The sequence below is a fragment of the Plecotus auritus genome, assembly GCF_963455305.1.
Source record: "Plecotus auritus genome assembly, chromosome: 7".
Classification (NCBI taxonomy): domain Eukaryota; kingdom Metazoa; phylum Chordata; class Mammalia; order Chiroptera; family Vespertilionidae; genus Plecotus; species Plecotus auritus.
Window position 1 is genome coordinate 112,270,514 of NC_137774.1, and position 13,380 is coordinate 112,283,893.

General features: G+C 39.5%; 1 protein-coding gene across 1 annotated transcript in view; it reads left to right on the forward strand.

The window, feature by feature from the left end:
* FBXL17 (F-box and leucine rich repeat protein 17) overlaps positions 1–13,380 on the forward strand; it is a 491,914-nt gene that overhangs the window by 453,433 nt on the left and 25,101 nt on the right. The window lies entirely within an intron of this gene.

A 13,380-nucleotide genomic window follows, 5' to 3' on the forward strand; every position in this document is an offset into this window, starting at 1 on the left:
TACAGTAATCCTACATTAATTAGCCTACATTTCAAAAATTCTCTAAATAATTTCTTATTTCTCAACATCCCGAAAATGTTAGGGAAAAGGTCACTAAAGGAGAAATCATGTTGATGAGCCATCTCCATCATCTGCCACCTTGCTTCAGGATGGGAAAGACTGCCGGGAATGAAGTGGGTGAAAGAGAGAGAAACAGAAAGTGCCAGAATTCAACACAAAAGTGACCCAAACAGTTTTCTTACAGCAACACATAGCATCTTGAACATATAAATCTCAGAGGACAACTGTGTTAAGGTAAAGGAAATAACAGATCATTTTAAATCTTTTTTTAATATGTTTTTATTGATTTCAGAAAGAGGAAGAGAGAGTTAGAAACATCAATATTATGAATCATCTATCAGCTGCCTCATGCACGCTCCCTACTGGGGAGTGAGTTTACAACCTGGGTATGTGCCCTGACGGGGAATCAAACTGTAACCTGGTTTCATAGGTCAGTGCTCAACCACTGGGCCACACCAGCTGGGCCATTTTAACTTTTTTTTTTTTTACTTCCCTTTATTGATTTAATTTCTACAATACACTGCACCATTTTTACACAATTAATAGAGTCATTGTTTGAAAATTTTTAAAAGATCTAAATAAAGTTATTTTAATTTGATTACTAAAGTAATGAGCACATACACTGAGTGGCCAGATTATTATGATCTCTGAATGCATAATAATCTGGCCACTCAGTGTATATCCTATACAATAAAAGGCTAATATGCAAATTGTCCCCTTGACCAGGAGTTCAACCAAGCAGGCAGGCAGGCCAACCGCCCATGTCCCCTCCCCCTGGCCAGGCTGGCCGGACCCCAACCCATTCACAAATTCATGCACTGGGCCTCTTTTATTATATAGGATATACACTGAGTGACCAGATTATTATGCGTTCAGAGATCATAATAATCTGACCACTCAGTGTATATTTCAATAATATCTTCCAAAAATATTCATATTTTTTGCTGATGTGACTCAGCTGGGCATTTTTGAGAATCTTTTTGCGGTTTTTATGTTATTATAGAGAACAACTGAGTTGTCATGTGCATAGTTTTCTGTTTCCTTTAAGATTCTTTGGTTGCAAGTAACAGAAATCAACAGAACCTACTCTAAGTGAAAACAAAATCAGGAACTTAAGCCAAGAAAGTATTGGAAGAAAATAGGATAATTCCCAGAATCAAAGTAAAAACTAAATAAGGTAGGCCTTGGTAAAGACAAGAAAATGGGATCAAAGGGAGTTGGGACGAATGGGAGTCTCTTTAGTGAACCTCCCCGAGGACAGATCTTCTCCAGCTGTTTTTCTTCTGAAGTCATTCCAGGCGGAATTCACATATCTGCCCGTGAGAGTCAGGTTTGGGACACATGCCCACCTGCAGCCTGGAGAAGGGAGGGAACCTTTGATGACAGCCCCCCACACTAAGGAAAACTGAGGGTTTGTTACCAAAAAGTGGGAATGGAGACTGGGGAGGTAGAAACTACTGATGTCCCCTATCTTTGCCTCCCTTTAAACTCGCAGTAAAGTAAGCCTCTCTCCCACTTAGTATGCCCCTGGGGGAATTAGTTGATTTAGTTTCTTTATCAGATCTGCTCCTTCATTCCTTTCAAAGTAATTACAGGCTGCTTCTTCCCTGTCTCCTGACACTGATTATTAGCTAAAGCTAATTCATCAGCTAGATATAGGTGAAACACCTTTAGCTATCTTTTCGAAAAAGCTTAGTAAATTATTTGTCATTCTCCAAACCAAGAATTGTTCTCCCTATAAGTAAAAGTTTATTAGCTACCGTGAGAGGTCTTGGGTTCAGCCATTTTCTATCCCAGCTATAATTAGAAAGCTAGACAAATTGTATTAACTCCCAGGGAAAAAATCCACACACATACTCTTTTTAATAAATCCAATTTACTCTATTTGCTTGGTGTTAACAACTGTTAATGTTATGTCCAAATTCCTTTCCTTCCTTGTTGAAAAGAACTGTATCACTACATCCAGTACATACAAATGGATAGTTAATTACACAGCACAGAGGGTGCTGCGATTCATCACAGCAATGTGGAAGCGACTGTTGCCAATTGTCAGCTTTTTCCAAACTACATAGTGTTATATGGTTTATGTCCTAATCAATAGTGGCAAAGCTCCAGAAAGAAATATTACCTAGATGTCAGGGGCTCATTAAACTGATCAGTGTGCAACCCTTCATCAGTGATTTCCAAACCTGGCTGTGTATCAAAATCACTTGATGACATTTAAAAAAAAAAAAAAAGATAAGAAGAAGCCTCCTGGCATTCACCTCCAAAGACACTGAATCAGAATATTCTGGGTTGGGTTGGAGACAAATTCAGGCTTTTTCAAGGCCTGGGGTTTATATTATTTGGGGTCTCTCCTTAAGAAAAAGAATACAAAAGTATCTTTTACATATTTTATGAAAATATATTACCATGTGAATACCCTTGTAGGACCCAGACCCTTGTAAAGGTCCATATAAATGATGGGTCCTGAAGCCTCATTAGCCTCAGAATGAGTCTGCCTATGTGTTAGGGCCTAGGAACAGATGTGTTTGTATGTCGTGCCTGTGTGCGCCACTGAGCACATACACCTGTGTGATGGTTCAGGCTCCCAGGTGAGAGGACCCAAACTGGGACCCTCCCTTCTCTCTCAGAAACAAAAAGAACATAGAAAGTTTAGTGTTCTGTAAATTTTAATCTAGTTCTCCAATAACTTTAAAATTTCAAGTTGAAATACTCTTATTTGCATGTTTTTATTTCCCTTGCCCCTTTTATGGTAAAAAGGCCCATAAGCAAAAATGATTGCCAGTATCTAAACTAGTCGAGGCTCCGGACAACAGCCCCTGAGTTACAACTGCTCTGGTTCCAGTGAGGGAGGAATGATAGCTCAACTTTCTGCATCTAGTTTTAGTTGGCAAATAGCTTCATGCTTTTTTTCACATGATTTAATGTGATTTTAGCTATTGCATTTTGGCACCAGCAAATGTGTATGTTAGCCTTGGGGAGCACTGGGTTAAAGAGAAACCCCACTGTAGGAAATGTCAAGTTCTTCACTTTACTCTGATAAAACTAAGTGATCTGTCCAGTAGTACCTTTTTAAAAACTTGTTTTTAATCCTTTGTAAAAGTAATACATGCCTAGTGTTTAATTTTTTAATGCAAAAACATATAAGGAAAAATATATATTACCTATAATCTCCCAAAGATAACCTATAGTCATCACTGTGATTGACATACTGTAGCTACTCAATAAATATTTTTTTTAGAATAAAAGAATGAGTGTGAACTCCAGAGAATACAAAAAAGACCCTTTCTGAACATTTTTCCCTAAGTGCTTATAATTGTGATATCTAAGATGCAGATATCTAAGTGAACATATGTTGAACACTAACAAGTGCTAGACAATCCTATCTAATAAAAGAGTAATATGCAAATTGACTGTCACTCCAACAAACAAGATGGCTGCCCCCATGTGGACACAAGATGGCCTGCAGGGGAGGGCAGTTGGGAGGGACCAGGCCTGCAAGGGAGGGCAGTTGGGGATGATCAAGCCTGCAGGGGAGGGCAGTTAGGGGTGACCAGGCCTGCAGGGGAGGGCAGTTAGGGGCAAACAGGCTGGCAGGGGAGCAGTTAGACATCAATCAGGCTGGCAGGGGAATGGTTAGGGGGTGATCAGGCTGGCAGGCAGAAGCGGTTAGGGGCAATCAGGAAGGCAGACAGGCGAGCAGTTGGGAGCCAGCAGTCCTGGATTGTGAGAGGGATGTCTGGCTGCCTGTTTTGGCCCGATCCCAGTAAACAGGCAGTAGGACATCTCTCAAGGGGTCCCAGATTGGAGAGGGTGCAGGCTGGGCTGAGGGACACCCCCATGCACGAATTTCATGCACCGGGCCTCTAGTGATGTTATAAAGATGAATAAAAGTGGTCTTTGCCCCTCTCAGTGGAATTCACATCCAGTGGAAGAAACTAATATATTCCTAGCAGTACAAGGACATTTAGACCCACAAGGGCACAAGAGCAGCTATGTAAAATCCCATGTAGTAAATGTCTTTCAAAGCTAAGAGCTAAAAAAACACTTCTTTTCTCTTGACATCCTTGACTCTTCCTTTCTCTCAAGCTACATCTAGTCTATCAGCAAATACTGTTGTTCCTATTTTTAAAAATGGATTCACACAATTCTGCTCCTTCTCTCCATCTCTGTTGTGCAGCCCTGGACCAAGCCGCTGCCCCGTGTCCTCTGCAGAGCTGCAGTGGCCTGCGTATTGTCTCCCTGCTTTTCTTCTCGCCCCCTCCCACTCTGTCCTCCAAACAGAAGCCGAGAAGTCCCTTGACAATTTCAGTTACATCACACTTAGGACCCCCAAATCTCCAGTGGATCCCCATTTCATTTAGAGTGAAAGCCAGTGTCATTCAGTTGGCCTGTAAGATGATTTTGTCCACTCCCTTTTCTATCAGTTCCCTAATCTCACATCCACTGATCCTCACTTTGCTCTTTTGCTCATTCTAGAACAAGCCAGCAGCCGCCTGGCACAACGTTTTCACTGCACAGAATGCCTTCCCTTCCTGGATGACTGGCCTCCCAGCCCCTGGCAGATCTTTGCTCCAGTGTCACTTTCTCCGTCAGGCCTTTCCTGTCCACCCTTATGAAAATCGCAGCAATCCACCCCTGGTTCCTGCTTTATTTTTCTCCAAATAATTATCTCCATTTGAAAGATTATATTTTCCGGTTATTTATTTGTACTCATAACCCAAACTCCATGAAGGCAGGGATTAGACCTTTTTACTCCCTGCTCCTAAAACCTTCCCTGGTTCGTAGGTATTCATTAGTATCTGTAGAAAGAAAGTGGAGATAATATTCACTCTGCTGACATCTTCCGTGGTTTCTTCCCCTTTCAATATTGAGATACTTTTACAATGTGTATTGGGCAGTCTGACAACCACATCTGTTGTCCCCAACCTTGGCGTCTGCTTAAGGGGTGGTCGCTGACATTGCATCCTGCCTGCTCTGTGCATGCTGGGTCGGTGCACGCGTGTGTCTGACACCTGCTCGGAGCGTGCTCTGTCTGGATGGTGGTCTGAAAAGTCCAGTTCAGAAAGGAGGACAAGGCAGGTATATGTCACTAACATATGTGTCCATATCCACAAACCAACATAGGTAAGCCCATAATTCACTTCTCATAAAGTCAGAAAAATCTGGTGTCAGGTTGATGCAGGCTGGAATGAAAAAGAATAATTGAACCAGAGACTTAGGGTTCTCAGCTCATGTTAGAGTGGTAAGGCTTTTATTTTTTCTTCCTCATCTTGAATTCTAAAATTTAATAAGGGAACTGTCAGGGGAACCTGAGGTTCCACTCCAAGGCTTGGTCACCACCACACACAGCACCCCTGAGACCAGAGCCGCTGGCCAGGTTCCTGCTGAGTGATGGTCAGTTCTAAACACGCCCCTGGTTGGTTACATATTCAAACATAGTTTCTACCTAGCCAATCAGATTTGTGTCTTTGTGCTATTAAAATAAAAATAATTAGGAAGGGATAAAGGAGGGAAAATACTTATCCTTGCTCCTGATGCATTCAAAGACCTTTTTAAAAAAAATCCTTCCCTTGAACTCTTATTTTTCCACCAACTTGTTTATTTCAGAGGACAGAGAGCAAATGCAGCCTTATGCCTAATTTCCGTTTCAGGACATACAGGGCAGGAGAGCCTCTCCCAAAAGGTGCAGGGCCACACCCGGCCTGCTCCCTCTGCCAGGCAGTTCTTGCCTGCTGCTATTCTGAATGCAGTGAGCGGAGTTGTGTGAAGTGGATGTCTTTACGTGTAGCATCTTGAAAATTCTAGCACAGGGCAAAGTTTTCACTGTAATGTTATCCACCATTGCTGGACAATTTTTGTATTATGTTTCTTTTTCACTTGATTTTCAGAGGTTTAGAGGTCCTAAATAAAGCATACTCCACCGTCTTTGAAATTTCCACAAATAAATGAGCATTTTGTAAATTTTTCTATAACCTTTATTTCCTTGAATTTACTTTCTTCTTTTAAGAAACGTTAAGAATTTTCATGTCTCCAAAGGATAGACTAAGTTTATTTTACTGATACTTTCCTTCAAATGGCAAGAAAAATTATCTGCTGTCTAGAAAGCTATTCTTTGGTATAGTCTAAAAATAGATAAATTATCTATGTTCCTTTCCTCTTCGTCTACAGGCAATAAGCTATGATTTAAAAACAGTTCTTGACACCTTGAAAAGAGGCACAACATCATTCGTCTTTAATGAAATGAAAATTAAAACCCACAGAGAGGTGCCACTGCACACCCACTAGAATGGGTGTCATCAAAGAGACAGACATTACCAATTATTGGCATGGATTTGCAGACACTGGAATCTATATATATATATAACTGGTGGGAATGTATAGCTGCTTTGAAAAACATGTTGGCAATTTCTGCTGAAGTTAAACTTTCATTTATGCAACCCAGAAATCCCATTCCTAGGTATTTATCCAAGTGAAATGCGAACATATATCCACACAAAGACGTGTATGCTAATGTTCATAGCTGCTTTATACATAGTGGCCAAAGAGTGGGGAGAGCCCAAACGTCAATCTGCAGTAGGATGGAATACTATACAGCACTGAGAATGAACTACCAGTACACATACCAGTGTAGATGAATCTCACGAACATAATGGGCAGCAAAAAATCAGACACAAGAGTGTTGGGTATATGACTCTATTTATACAACAAGAATAACCATCTGTGTGTCAAGACGGTGGTTATCCTGTTGAGGGACTAGTAGTGACCAGAGCAGGGGATGACAGGGCTTTGCCAGAGTGGGTTATGCTCTGTTTCTGATCTGGAGACTATTCCACATCTGTGTCAGCTTTGTCAAAATTCATCAAGTAACACCCTTGGGATCCGTGCAATTTTTTGCATGTATGTTATAGGTCCAAAAAAAATTCACTAAAACTATTAAAAAAAAGTGACACTGATTTTCAGAGATCCAGGGGTCCTAGAAAATCATTCTTTGTATTTGCCACTTTGAAGACTTGACAACCTAGTAGCAAGACAGGCCTGTTGATAAATAGTTCTAATATGAAACAAACTCTGATACAAAGTCTGCATTAGAATGAAATAAAGAAAAAATATTTACAAAAAGGGACAGCCTGGAAAAATATAGAGTGCAATCACTGTTGAGTTTACTACATAATAATTAATTGGGAAAATATACTGTATAAAAATGGAAGGGAGGGATATAAGTTAGAAATAAAGGGATGAAATGGTATTGGTTTCTCTACAAGAAGTCACTACTGTTTGAGAGGCAGCACTGCTTTACAGTGTCAGAACACATGAGCTATTTATATCCTTAAAATGCGTTCTTTTGTTTTTAGTTGACTGACTTTGCCCGCGTTGTAGGTTATTCTGTTCAGTGGTGCTCAGCCCGGCTGCACATCGGGGTCACAGGAGCTTTTGCAGCTGCTCCAGAGGTGGGACTCGGGCATCTGGACTTTTTCTAGGCGCCTGTGCTTCTCCTGACCTGCTAGGGCTAGGAGCCTCTGCTGTCGTCCCCACGGGCTAGAGGGGCCTCACGGGGACCATCACACAACAACGAATGTCTCTGAAAGTGTCAGTTCTTTGTTTTTGGAGCTTCTGTGGTTTCCACAAAGAAGAACACTTTTCATATTTGTCTCTTTGTATTCGTGCCAAGAAATTTCTTTGCAAGTGGCTTTTATCCAAGTATTACATGAAAGACGTTAATCCTACTGCTAAATTTTAACCCTAATTCTTTCAAGCACTAGGGCATTTCTTCTGATTTCATTCCAGGTACCTAGATCCATAGCAGAAGGTAGGACTGGAAAGGACAAAATGACCCATGCAGGTCACTCGTTAATGCACTCATATGACTAATCTTCCTATGAGGAAAAATAAAACTATTTTTAGTCCCAGCATTTATATATCAGATCTTTCAGTGTGAAAATAATACCTGCTTTCACTTATAAAAGTGAAAGTCCTCTACTTAGTTCACTCACTATCTATTATTAGCTTCTCCATGTTTTAATCTCTTTGTTTTGAAATAATTTTAGAATTATAGCAAAGTCACAAAAATAGTAGAGGTATAGTCAGTGACCTCTAAAGTTACAGTTTATATAACCATAGTACAATTAGCAAACTAGGAAATTGACATTGAAACATTAAGATTAACTAAGCTGCAAATCTTATTTGAATTTCACCAGTTTTCCCCTTAATTTCCTTGTCTGTTCCAGGATCCAATCCAGGATACTACTCTGTATTTTTTTAAAATATATTTTTATTGATTTCAGAGAGCAAGGGAGAAGGAGAGAGAGAGAGAAATATCAATGATGAGAGAGAATCGTTGATTGGCTGCCCCCTGCACGCCCCACACTGGGGATCGAGCCCACAACCCGGGCATGTGCCCTCACCAGGAATTGAACCATGACCTCCTGGTTCATAGGTCGACACTCAATCAGGAAGTCACGCCAGACGAGCCATACTACTCTGTATTTAGTTTTCTTGTCTCCTTAGACTCCTTCAGTCTGTGACACTTCCTTACTCTTTTTTATATTCCATTATCTTGACCCTTTTGATGAGTACTGGTGAATTATTTTGTAGACTGTTTCTCAGTTTGGTTTTGTGTGATGTTTTCTGATGAGTAAGTTGGTATTATTCATTTTGGCATATATGTGTTGTTATTGGTAATGCTAACCTTGATCATTTGTGGAAGGTGGTATCTGCTGGGTCTCTCTACTATGAAGTTATGATTTTTGAAAATTGTTAAATGTCTTTGGCACTCTGCCCATATTCTGTTTTTCCTCAAACTTTCACCAACAGATTTTAGCATCCACTAGTAGAGCTTGCCTGCAACAGTGATTACTGTGGTTTTTGCCTTTTATTTATTTATTTTTTTTTGTATTTCTCTCATTCTGTACATATTTTTTTTTGGGGGGGGTGGAATTCTTCTGTAAGGAAGATTTGCCCCTGCTTGTCTCCTTATTTATTTGATCATTTATATCAGTAAGGACTTATAGATGCGTTTCCAATTTTTGAATTATAATCCAATGCTATCATTATTTGATTCTCATATTGTTCCAGATGTGGCCATTGGCAGCTCTTTCTAATTGGATTCAGTGTCCTTTTGGCATGCCCTCATTCCTTTTAAGCATTTGTGTGTGTGTGTGTGTGTGTGTGTGTGTGAACACAAGATGTTCCAGCCTCATCTTGTATTTTCCCTGCCCCAGACCTGGAATCAACCATTTCTCTAAGAAGCCCCGATTCCTTTTATTGGAGAATGATGTTTAAAAAAAAAAAAAAAAGATCTGGGTGCTAGTAGGTCATTGTTTCTGGAGTGTCATTGCTCTTATCCCTCTCAGCAGAAAAAAATAGGAAATATATGTATGTGTGCTAAACCATGCATGCACATACATGATATTTATTAGTTATTTCTACATGTGTCTATCTATGTAACTATGTGTGTATGTGTGTATATATAAAAAATATGAGTTCATTCTAATACCTCTGATTTCAGTTCAATACCACAGGTTCATTATAATCTTCTCCCCTTTTCTTATTTGTAACCTATTTCTCTAACAGTTCAAAGACTCAGTATCTACAATCCTAGATTACACATAAAGTTGTTACTAAATTGCTCACTCACACCTCTGTGGGAAACGTATTTACTAACTAGAGAACAATATTTGCTGGCAGTTCTTTTTGGTTTTGCACCTTATAATATTCAGTCAAAATCATGTTTTCCAAAGCGACTTAATTCCCATCCCCTTCAGTGTGGTTGTATTACTCGGCAGGTTCACGCTGCTCATTGGTAATACAATTAGGATTGATTTGTTGCTATTTGTATTCTACTTTGGGTTCCCCCACATTCTAGTTGGCTTTAATTATTTTATGTGGGAGGTATGTAAAGCATTACTATCGTTCTGAGATTCAAAGCTATAGCCAAAGAGGTATTTCAAGAAGTGTCTCTCCCTCCTCACACTCCACCACCACATTTGTGCCCCCTTTCTTTCCTCTCTTTTCCCACCAACCCCCTATAATTAAATAGACTCTATGTTTTCTGGGTAATCTTTCCTGTATTCATTTCTCACAAATGAGCAGATTCATATTTTTATCATGTTCCCTTTTGTATGGTGGTAGCACGCCCTATAAGCTCTTTTGCACTTTCATTTCTTCATTGAATGATTTGGAAGTTCCCAGTGATCTACTACCCCATTTTTTTTTCAGCTTCTTGTGTTCAATTATGCGGGTGTGGCATAGTTTATTTAACCACTCTCTTATGTTTGAGCATTAAGGCTGTTTTCATAAGTTTGCAAGTACAATCAATGCTCCCACGAAAAAACTTTTATACATATATGTAATTTTTTAAAATTAGAAGTATATTTTCAGGGCAGTTTCCTAGAAATGGAATTTATTGGTCTAAATTAAGTGCGTATGTGCCCATGTTTTCCAGTCACTCTGTATGCCTATGGAAATGCCTGTTAATGGGTTGATCTATATCCTTCCTTGATCATCATATGAGTTACTGAATTACAGCTTGTAATTGGTGTAACTTTTTAAAATTTAACTTTATTTGATGCATTTAGTACATAAAGAAAGTATATTAACATTGCATGGGGATTAGGAATTAGTCTTGCATAATTTATCCCTTTTCAGGGCTCAATAAATATCATTGTAATGTGTCAACAGCCCCTAATGAAGGTAATAATCATACATACATTTAGAGCCCTGTAATCCCAGGTGCAGTCTATGGGTTTAATGAACACCAATGGAGAGTAGACAGTTCAAGAACTATAGCAGTGACATAATGACCAAGTACTTATATAATGCTCTCATTTGCCTAGAGCTGTTTATTTTTCAAAACTCTTTCAAGTCTTTTCATTTTAAATCAACTGCAGTACTGTAGAATGGTTTGGGGAAATATCAAAAAATCATGGCATTTATGTAGTGCAAAGTCCCTTACATGTATTATCTCATTTGAACCTCAAGCCAACACTGTGAAGTAGGCAGGTCATGGAGTCAACATCCCCATTTGTCCAGGTGAGGAAACCAAGACTCAGGAATGTTAAATGTCATCCTGAGGCCAGACATCTACTACATTGTGAGGCTACAAGTGAATTTGAAATCACTCTACATGGTTCACAGCTAACTCATGAGCAACAATGAAAAAATATCCAAAGGTAGCATATAGTCACAGAGGTAAATTACTCAGTATGCGTTTTAGAATTTGAAGATTCCAATAAAGAATCTTATAGTCACAGGCAAATACTTGGCTACCTATAAGCTGTTGTGTTTCACTCCAGAATCCTGGTAAAGGGAAATATATGCTGAACACAGGTAGCCTACTTCCCTTCCCCCCACCTACCCCCCCAAGTGACTGTTTACTTGGTTGTTCCTCATTTCCACCCAAACCTCCCATTTACCCACACCCACGCAGCTGGCCTCTGAGCTCTGGGAATGGTCCTGTCCCCAGTACCCAGCACGGGACCCCTGTGCCCCACCACAGTTCCGCATGCTGGTAGTGCAGTGAATTACAATGGCCCAGTGCCTGACCACTGATTCCAACTTAGTAGGTTGGATGGGCACCCGGGGCTAAGAGCCAGCTCTGAGCTTATTATCTACTTCCCCATTTGCTATCTTGTTATACTGGGAAAGTTACTCAATCTTTCTGTGACTCATTTTCTGATCTTTAATATGGAAATAACAATACAACTGCATAACATTGCTGTGAGGATTAAGTGAGATAATGCACCTAAAATTCTTAGCCCAGTGCCTAGTACCTGGATAGTCTGTAACTATTGGAGAGAAGGCTGTAGAGGGAGAGCTCATGAAGTGTTTGTAGAATAAATGAACAAGTTAAGCAACAATAAAGTTTAATTCTTCAGTAAATAGAACTATGACAAAACAAAAATTGAATACCCTGATATATCTTCATTTGTCTTATTTACTGTTTATTTTAATTTGGACCAAAAAGAAAATACCAGACACCAGTGATTTTAGCACCTGGAATAAATTGCTATTGACTCTGTTTGCTTAGGAAGCAGCCTCTGAGAACTCAGGTTATTTGCTTTACCTTTTTCTAGCTACTGCAGGGCTTTCATGTTCTAGCCTCAAACCTCAATAAAAGTGCACGATCTACCGCCCCAGGGCCATCTTGCAACTTATGCTTTGTGGTCTTTTGAAATCTCAGTTTGAGCACTTTGTATTGAAAGGAATTTCTTTTATGTTTCTTCTACTTCGTTCATCATAGGAGATCCTCAGGACATCATAACCAATGTTATGACCATAACAGAGATAACAACAGTTTTCTTAGGTCAAGAAAACCAATGGGATCGGCCTGTGACATTGCTTCTACTACACAAAAGTATCATTCAGACCATTCAGCAAACCTTTGGCAGATCACCCCCTGGCCCTGCCTTACCTCCTAGGAAAACTAAATACCAAAATAGCAAACACAAAGAAGAGAGCATCTGCAAATTAGTGGCATGAGGAACTTCCAGGAAAATTTTTTTCTCTTCTTTTATAGCATTTTCACTGGAAAACACTGGGATCATGATTATTGTTTTTGTAAGCTTTAAATATCTGTCTTTGATATTTGAAGGAACGGGCATAAGTATTATGGTAAAAGAAAAATTACTGAGGTAATTAGCAAAGTGATTTTGCCAAGTATACTTTTCTCTGAACTGTAAGAGTTAACATTTATTCACATGAATAATTCACTCTGCTCTTATTAATCTAGTGAATCAATTCATCCTATCATAGAATGAGGAAATAATTAGCAAACAACTTCTTCCTTTTTAGTATTTGTGGCATTGCTTTGGGGGTTTTCATTTACATACCAATGCACCATAAACATACTCTGGATGGAGTTACTGAAATCTGTTTTTCTGCTCACAAAGGTAGAGGCATGCATGTCTGTCCAATCAGAAGTCCGCAGCAAAGAGCCACATTCACTGATTGGTCACTCTGATGGGGCAACTGGTTATGAGCAGTGATAAGAAGGGTAGCTCAGAGATTATGGGATGAGCATCTGCACGTTAGTACCAGGTTAAACAGTCAAGGAGACTAGAGATGCTGTCATAGTTTTCAGATGACAGGTTTCATTTTATATGTTAATGGGAAGAATACTTCTGATATGAGGAAGAAATTCACCAGAACAAATGCATTTCCGTTACTGCACTATAGCGTGGCACCAATTAAATTCAACTGTATGTATAATGTACTCTTAATTCCTAACAGTCCCAGGAAGGACTAATGTGAAAAATATTATATATTCTTACATTTTAAGATCATGAACAGATGGAAAAATTCATGCCAATCAGTAAA